The 9,154-nt window shown below is 36.3% G+C and overlaps 1 non-coding gene across 1 annotated transcript; it reads left to right on the top strand.

Moving 5' to 3' along the window:
- Positions 1-232: 232 nt before the first annotated feature.
- Positions 233-339, top strand: LOC132364181 (U6 spliceosomal RNA). Its single transcript, XR_009502734.1, has one exon. It is a non-coding gene; the product is annotated as a U6 spliceosomal RNA (small nuclear RNA).
- The last annotated feature ends 8,815 nt before the right edge of the window (positions 340-9,154 follow it).

Here is a 9,154-nt window from a genome sequence, read left to right as displayed (position 1 = left end):
TCCCTGTTCCAGTCTCACTGTATGTAAGTGCAAGCTCTTAAAAGGGGCTTACAAAGCCCTTTGGCATCTGACTCCTTCCCGTCTCTTTAACCTCATCTCTTTCAGCCTCCCTCCTCACCTCAGTCTTCAGCAGCACAGAGAAGAATTTTAGACCACTCTGCCTTCATACGGGAGTTGCTACCCCCATTTTAAGTCTGATGAGTTCCTGTTCTCCCCTCAAAAACCAGCTAAAGTTCTCACTTCAGCAGCACATAGACTAAAATCAGAATCACACAGAGAAGATTAGCATGGCCCCCGGGGAAAGATGGCATGCAAATTTATGAAGCGTTCCATGTTTTCAAACTGTATGATTCCACTTTTAGGAGGAACATGGAGTAGTCAGATTCATAGGGACAGAAAGTAGAATGGTGGTTAGGCTGGAGGGGGGATGGGTGGTTATTGTTTAATAGGTAGAGTATCAGTTTTGCAAGATGAAGCATCCTGTGGAGGGATGGTGGTGATGGTAGCATCACAATGTGAATATACTTAATGCCACTAAACTGTACACTTTATATTGGTTAAGAAGGTAAATTTTATCTTATGTGTATTTTGCCACAATTTTTAAAAAACAGCTAAAATTCCAGGCTCCTTTTCTCTGCACCCATCCCACTCCCAGGGGGAGTTAGGCATTCATCATTTAACCAGTGGACTGAAATAGCTGCACCTAAGTGATGGTCAAGAACACTAACCTTGAACTCACTGCTGCTTAATACTCATCAAATACATGGTTGAACAACATAAATTTGCAAAGGATTGCCTTTGGGAAATACAGTTCACGTGTTTCTACAGACACAAAAAAATTCATCCTTGGAGTAAACCACACAAGCAGGTCTCCACACATCTGGACCATATGGTCTATTCTCTTGTAAAACTGCTTTTATGAAACATAATTTGGCATTATGTCATCATTGGCTTATGCTTAGAGCCACTGTAGGAAACAGCCCATGAAATCCATTTAGTATACAGGTGTGTTTAGGGTGGTATACTGTTCTTTTTCTTTTCTTTTTCTTTTTTCTTTTTTCTTTTTTTTTACTATCTATGAGGAAAAACTCTTTAGTTTTGGCACCAGAAATAAGTATTCTTTGTATGTAATATGAATAGAGTGATTGATTTTCTCATTCTTGTCTCCTTTCCAGAAAGCCTAGAGGCCAACCAGTGGCTTGTTCTAGCATTTTCTAGACCTTAACTATGCTATTCTGTAGAGCGATTTGCTGTTGACTTCAAATTATCCATTAAAATTTATTTTTTTCTCCGAATCCACTTCATTATTTGTGTTGCCTTTTATCTCATGTTGTTGTGAACTTTAAATCCATTCTTAAATGAGGAATAAATGAACAATTAACTAATAAATTCACCCTCTCCTCTAATTCTTACTGGATATTGCATATATTTTTATTATTGCTTGCATATATTCTATTATTTATTTGTATTTCATGTCTGCCATTTACAGTGGACAATACACTTTTTTTTTAAAGGAATTCCTTTATTTTTATTATTTATTTATTTATTTAATTATTTATTTATTTATTTTATGGCTGTGTTGCGTTTTCGTTTCTGTGCGAGGGCTTTCTCTAGTTGCAGCAAAAGGGGGCCACTCCTCATCGCGGTGCGCGGGACTCTCACTATCGCGGCCTCTCTTGTTGCGGAGCATGGGCTCCAGATGCGCAGGCTCAGTAGTTGACAATACACTCTTTTAATGCATGATACATATCTTAATATTATTATTTCAGCACAATTAGAATGTCTAGCTAATAATATGTGTATAAATAAGTCTATCAGATTGATCTGAAAAGAAATGAGAAATTCAATAACTTTGGAAAAGTGAATGTAATTTATTAATCTTTTTAACACACAACACGTCCTTTTTTTGTAAGCAAATTATAGTTTGGGGGAGTGCTAATAGTAAAAGCTAAAAACTCAGATAAATGGCTGAAAGAATTCCCAGTCTTAAATGAATTCTTGTTTATTTCTTATGACTATTAAGATTCAGCCAAGTATTCAACTCAGTTCTTTCTCTTTTGTCTGTGTGTGTGTGTGTGTGTGTGTGTGTGTGTGTGTGTCTGTGTGGTGTAGCAGACTACAAGTATAGTAAGACTTATAGTTGGGTAAACATCTCTCTCTATATATATATATAGAGAGAGACATAACTAATAGCAATATATATTCATTATATGTGTATATACGTATATATGTATATGTATTACATACATGTAATACACAAATAATAAATATATATACAATTTTGTTCTGTATAAACATATAGGCATATATACTAGTTTTATATATGCACGTAATATAAAGCCATAGGATATATACAAAACATATGTCTCTATATATACAAACATACATAGGTGAATACAAAAACATATGATGGATATGTATATATATGAGATATATATATATATAATCACAGTTATTTATGTAGATTCACAGGTATATTTAACCCCAAAACAGGTCTTACTAGTTCTATTTACTGAAATCAAATTCTCTACTCTTTTTCCACGACACAACGTTCTTTCGTTTTCTGACTTTTCGTAGTCCTATTTGTTCCTAATAGTGCTCCTTTCTTGACCTCTATAGTCAATGTGTTCCTGTGATCACTTTTCTGCTTACTCCGCAATCTACCTCTGATCAGTTGTATTCCTGTTGATGGTTTTATCTACAAAATTCCAGCATCAGGCACATATCCAACTCACCCTTGGACACGTCCACACAGGCAGCATGATTTCTCCAACTGAACTCATCATTTTCCACCCTTGGCACTCCATGGGATTGCTCCTCCTCTTAAGCCCCTGCTCTTATGGTTGGCATCTCCAGTTTCCTGTCACCCAAGCCTGACCACTGGAAGTGACTACTGTCTCATTCTCCTCTCTGACTGTTCTTCTCCACAACCAGCCTATCGCCAGCTCCTTTTCATTTCACCTCCTAAATATATCTCAAATCCCCTCTTCCAAGTCATTCCACCAACCTCATCTCCTGCACAATTTTAGGTGAGAAACAGGATTATTTCAATAACCTCCTAAAATTCATCCTTTTTATTTTGACTGCGGAGATTTAAAAGGCAAATATTACCCTGCATCCTATCTGCTTAAATTCTTTCTTGGCTCTGTACTGCTCACAGATTCATGGTTTCCTATAGTTGCTGCCTGAGGGGTAAACCTCCAACTCTGCGTTAGCCACTTGCGTTTCTTTGCACACAATACAATGCTTCAAGTCTTCAAAACTTTGCTAGCACCATTCTCTTTACCTGAGGGATCACTTCTTTCCTTCTTCAACCTTCCAGGTAATAGAAAGAATATAGGTTTTAAGATCAAACAAATCTAGGTTTAGGTTTCCGCTCCACAACTGACGTTCCTGAAACTTAAATGACAGAGAACAAGTCAAAACACTACTGATACTTCTTTGCATGAGAATCACTCCCAAGCCAACCTGTGTAATTAATTTGTAAAAAAAATGTTTTTACTTTAGCAGGAACTTTAAACTCCACTAAGTACCTGCTTATGGCTTTGAACCTTCATTGACTAATCTTTTATAGACAGTAACAGATTTATATTCTGAATGAATTGAAGGACTTGCAAAGTTTGTTAACATCAGCTATTACAGAAAATTCCACATAAATTGTAAAGGATTAGACTTTTCTTTCATATTTTTAATAAACGTGATCAAAATAAACATTCTATCTCAGGTATTAAGTAAGCAAATATTTTTACCCTTTGTCACACAGGCTACAGAGCTGGCTCTCTGTGTGTGAGTGTGTGTGTATTTAGTTGAGTCCAATGGCAGATTTCCAGATTTATATCTTGCTTGTAAATGTTTTCATTAGGGAATAGAAAAAACAGTTTTATTCTTATTGGCAGGTGTATTCCACATATATGTTTATTCTAGAATTTGCAAACTGTGATGCTGTCCTTTCAATCTGAAAATTGCAACCATATGTTTTAAAGGAATTCTGGCACTAGAGTGATCACTTCTAGTGAAATTTAGTAGGTAGAGAAACTGTAGATATCACTATGGCAATAAAGGAATTGTTAGCACAGACAATGCTACACAGATATGGAGGACCAGAAGAAGCAGTATAGCACAGTCCAAGAGATGCTCATTCCCCACCTGTTGCAGGAGCCCAGACTGAGAATTCTCCACCCATTTCAGTTGGAAAACTTGAACCTCATGAAGAGGAACAGTTCTCTTGAAATCTCCTTTTGAAATTCTTGTCTCCTCTCAGAACCAAGAAGATAATGAGGTAGACCCAGAAGGAGTTCCCATAGGTCAAAAGCAACCTTTGATAACACAAAGGTCATAGTCAACTAAAGTTTGGTGTTAACTCAAAGGGTTTGAACTGCGTGGGTTCACTTATGTGCTAATTTTTTTCACTAAGTATGTACTGCAGTACTGCATGATCTGTCGTTGGTTGAATCCAGGGTTGTGGAACCACATACAAGGAGGGCCGACTGTAAAAGCTAACTCGGATTTCCGACTGTGCAGAGGGTGGGCGCCCCTAACCCCCTTGTTCAGAGGTCAACAATGTAGCAAAAGTCTCTACACAAAGTAAACATATTTTCTGTCACTTTTCACTATACATCGCTAGTGATTTTTACTTTTAATTATTTATTTATTTGTTTTGGTAGGTAGATTTGATTTGTTTGTTTGTTTATCATTGAAGTATAACTGACCTACAACACTGTGTTAGTTCCAGATGCACAACAAAGTGATTCAATAGTTCTATACATTAAAAATGATCACTACAACAAGTGTAGTTGCCACCTGTCACCATACAAAGTCATTACAATGTTACTGACTATATTCCCCACACTGTACCTTTCATCCCCATGACCCTTTATTTGTAATTGGAAGTTTGAACCTCTTAATCTCCCTCACCTATTTCACTCATTCCCCCACCTACCTCCCCTCTGTATCTATGAGTCTCTTCCTGTTTTGTTATGTTTGTTCATTTTTTTGTTTTTTAGATTCCACATATAAGTGGAATCACACAGTTTTTATCTTTTTCTGTCTGACTTATTTCACTTCACATAATACCCTCTAGGTCCATCCATGTTGTCAGAATGGCAAGATTTCATTCTTTTTTATGGCTGAGTGATATTTTATTGTATGTATGTGTGTGTGTGTGTGTGTGTGTGTGTATATATATATATATATATATACCACATCTTCCTTGTCCATTCATCTATCAGCAGACACTTAGGCTGCTTCCATGTCTTGGTTGTTATAAATAATGCTGTAATGAACATAGAGGTTTATATATCTTTCCAATCAGAGTTTTCATTTTCTTCAGATATATACCTGGGTGTGGAATAGCTGCATCATATGATAGTTCTATTTTTAATTTTTTGGGGAACCTCCATACTGTTTTCCCTAGTGACTGCACCAATTTAGGTTCCCACCAACGGTGCAGGAGGGTTTTCTTTTTTTCCACATCCTCCCCAACATTTATTTGTTCTGGTCTTTTTGATCATACCCATTCTGACAGGTGTGGGGTGATATCTCATTGTGGGTTTGATTTGCATTTCCCTGATTAGTGATGTCAAGGCTAGTGATTTTTAAAGGAACTTTTCAACACCTTAGGGGTGTATTCAGAAAAAAATGTGTATGCCATTTCACATGTCAAAAAGGGAACATGTTATACTTAGTATATTATATTATATCTAAAGTTGGAGCAATTACTCCACTTTTGCTTGTAAACACTTTTTCTCAAATTCCACAGAAACATTTTACATAGATATCAAATAGTATCTTCTAAGCCACAAAACTAAGTTTACTTTGACTTCAAGTTACAAAGACTTGAGGTACTCAGTAATTTTTGTTTGGGGGAAAGAAAGGGTAGTAAGAGCAAGTGGGGTGTTTTGGAAAAAGTACAGAATCAAAATATGAAATATAAATTCCTTATGTGACCTTCTCTCACATCTTAACTTCCATGTTCTTTTGGTTTCTTTCAAGAAAAAGGAGGGAGTGAATGAAGAGAGAGAGAGAGAAAGAGGGGTGCAGGAAGAAGAGGAGGATGCGAATGGGGAGGGAAAGAAAGAGAAAAAGAAGAGAGGAGGAGAGAGAGGAGAGAGACTGGACTAAAGAAAGAATTGTAGTGGCCTAGGGGCACCTCCAAATAGAAAAAGTTCTGTATTCAGCCTTTCAGGGTTTCGTAAGTTTTTGTTTTGCTTTGCTGACCTCCCCTGGCCACGTGAAAATACACTTTCGAATTCCACCTTCTCCAGCCTCATTTCCCCCAGAATTTCTTGGCTGCAGCTCTGCCTCTGTGTCCTCAAGCGCTTCCTCCAAGAAAACACTGGAGACTCTTAGAGCCAGGCGTTGACTAGCAGCACAGCTGGAACCTGACACCGCGATTTGACTTCCCCTTAAGAGGGCAGGTAAATTACCATTTTTGATGCATAGTGTTTTGCAGGTTGCTTCTTGGGATTCTAATACCTCTGGTAGTCCTTTGGCCCCAAATTATCATAATTCAGCATTGGAGTCACAGTTGGGTTTTTCTTTTTTTAACATTACAAAGTAGAAAAATGTAAAATTTGATGTAAAAACACTGTCACTCAATATTGCAAATGTTAATTTTTGTCATTTTAAACTCTGATTATAGAGACAGACACACACACACACAGATGCATACACATGCACATATATATATACACTGAATGTTCTATTTTATATAAAACAATATAGTATAAATGAAGGTCCCCTTTGTTGCTTTCCTTAAATCCATTACCCACTCTTTCCCTCCCCTAACCAATGCCAAGATATTGATTAGATTTCTTGAGTCAATCTATGTTCTAATGTTTTTACAAACATATGTATCTCCACCAACAATATATTGTATTGTTTGGTGTGTTTTTAAGCTTTTTTTTTACATGAAAGCCTTTGTATAATTCAGCAAATTGCCTGATGGTATATACTTTTGTAACTCCCTTGATATATACAGATTAAGTTACCACTGCTGGTCATGATATGAATATATCACAATTTATTTAACCCATTTTCCTATTGACAGTCATTTATGTTGTCATTGTTTCTCCATTACAAACAATTTTGCAAAGAATGTTCTGGTACACAGGATTAAGAGTATGTTTACTGGCTGGGCCATAGGATATGCACATACTCAGCTTCAATAGATAGTGTCAAGATATTTTCTAAAGTGGCTGTACCAATGCATAACCCATAGGCAGAGTATGCCTACTTCCATTGTTCCATACCCTTATCAGTGCTGGACTTTGTCAGGCTTAACTTTTCTTTTCGCCAATGTGATTGCTATGGAATGATATTGCAGTATAGTTTTATTTTATTTATGTATTTATTTTTGGCTGCATTGGGTGTTCATTGCTGCACGCGGGCTTTCTCTAGTTGCGGCGAGGGGGGCTACTCTTCATTGCGGTGCGCTTGCTTCTCATTGCGGTGGCTTCTCTTGTTGTGGAGCATGGGCTCTAGGTGTGCGGGCTTCAGTAGTTGTGGCACGAGGGCTCAGTAGATGTGGCTCACAGGCTCAGTAGTTGTGGCACATGGGCTTAGTTGCTCTGCGGCATGTGGGATCTTCCCGGACCAGGGCTTGAACCTGCATCTCCTGCATTGGCAAGCAGATTCTTAACCACTGCGCCACCAGAGAAGTCGCATAGTTTAATTTTTTTTAATTATATTGAAGTATAGTTGATTTTCAATGTTGTGGTAATTTTTTCTGTACAGCAAAGTGACTCAGTCATATATATATATACGTATTATTTTTCATATTCAGTTTAGTTTTAATTTGTAGTTCCCTGATTGTCATTAGTTAGATCCAGTGTCCTTCATTTCTTTTTTGCTCATTCAAATTTTTCTCCCTTAAATTAGAGGGTACTGTTCATGACCCTTGCTCATTTTTCTCTTGGGATGCTTTCTTTTTTTCATCCTTCCTCTCTCCCTACCCTCCCTCCCTTCTTCCTTTCTTTCTCCTTTTCCTTCCTTTCCTCCCTCTCTCCATCCCTCTGCCCCTTTCTCCTGCACCCTCCTCTCTTTCTTTCTTTTTAATCATCAGGGATTTGTCATAATAACCCTTATAAATTCTTCTCTCAGTATGAGACCTGTTTTAAATTTTATTTATAGTTTTATTTGTCATATAGAAGTTCAAATTTTGATATGAGCAAATATAATAACCTACTTACTTAGGAGTCATCCTCCTGTGTATTTCTTAAGAAATCCTTTCTTATCCCAAGTTTCAGAACATGTTCTTCCAAATATTTATCTAATATATTTTTAAGATTCTTTTCACATTTTGAAATTTAGTCCATCTGGAATTTATTTTATTTTACAATTTTATGTAAGGATCATATTTACTTCTTCTCATGTAGAAAGCCAGTTTTTCCAGCATTATTTATTGAGTCCATCTTTTCTCCCACAGAGTTGTGTTTCTATTGTACTTCTATGGTATAAAAGTTTGTGTATATGTTTGAGTCTGTCTCTCAACTCTTTATTTTTTATATAGATCTTCTTATCTATCCCAGCATAAAACTCACATTGTTTTAACTAAGTATTTATTTATAACAGGCCTTAATAACTATATGACAGATCCCCTGTCTTCATTCCTCTTTTTTAGACTTTTCTTGGTTATCTTAGCTGTTTACCCTTTAATAGGAATATTAGACTTTGTTTGTTCAGTTTCAGTAAAAACCACATTGAAGTTTTGATTAAAATTGTATTGAACATTTGTAATAATGTTGGGAACTTCATCTATGAAAATAGTTTGTCTTTGTCTATTTATTCAGATCTATTTTATTTCCTTCAGTAACATTTTGCCATTTTTTCAGTACAAGTCTTGGGCCTCTTTTGTTGTATTTATTCCAAGGGACCATACAGGTTTTGTTGCTATTCTGAATAGAAAGCCCTTTTTATTGCATTTTTCTATTGGTTATTGCTTTATATAAGAACACTTTGGGTTCCTTTGATCTATGGTGATCTTGTTTTATTAGCTTATAGATTATTTTAGATATTCTATGGTAGGAAATTATAGTGTCAGCAAGTAATAACAGCTTTGCTTCTTCCTATTCAAATCTTATATATGTTATTTGTTTATCTTCTCTTCATCTTTGGTTAGAACCCTGTTTTAATGGTGAAGAGCAGCCATTTTGTA

Source organism: Balaenoptera ricei, chromosome 3 (genome assembly GCF_028023285.1).
Source record: "Balaenoptera ricei isolate mBalRic1 chromosome 3, mBalRic1.hap2, whole genome shotgun sequence".
Lineage (NCBI taxonomy): Eukaryota > Metazoa > Chordata > Mammalia > Artiodactyla > Balaenopteridae > Balaenoptera > Balaenoptera ricei.
Note: the sequence above shows the minus strand (reverse complement) of the source record. Positions and strands in the feature narration are given on the sequence as shown.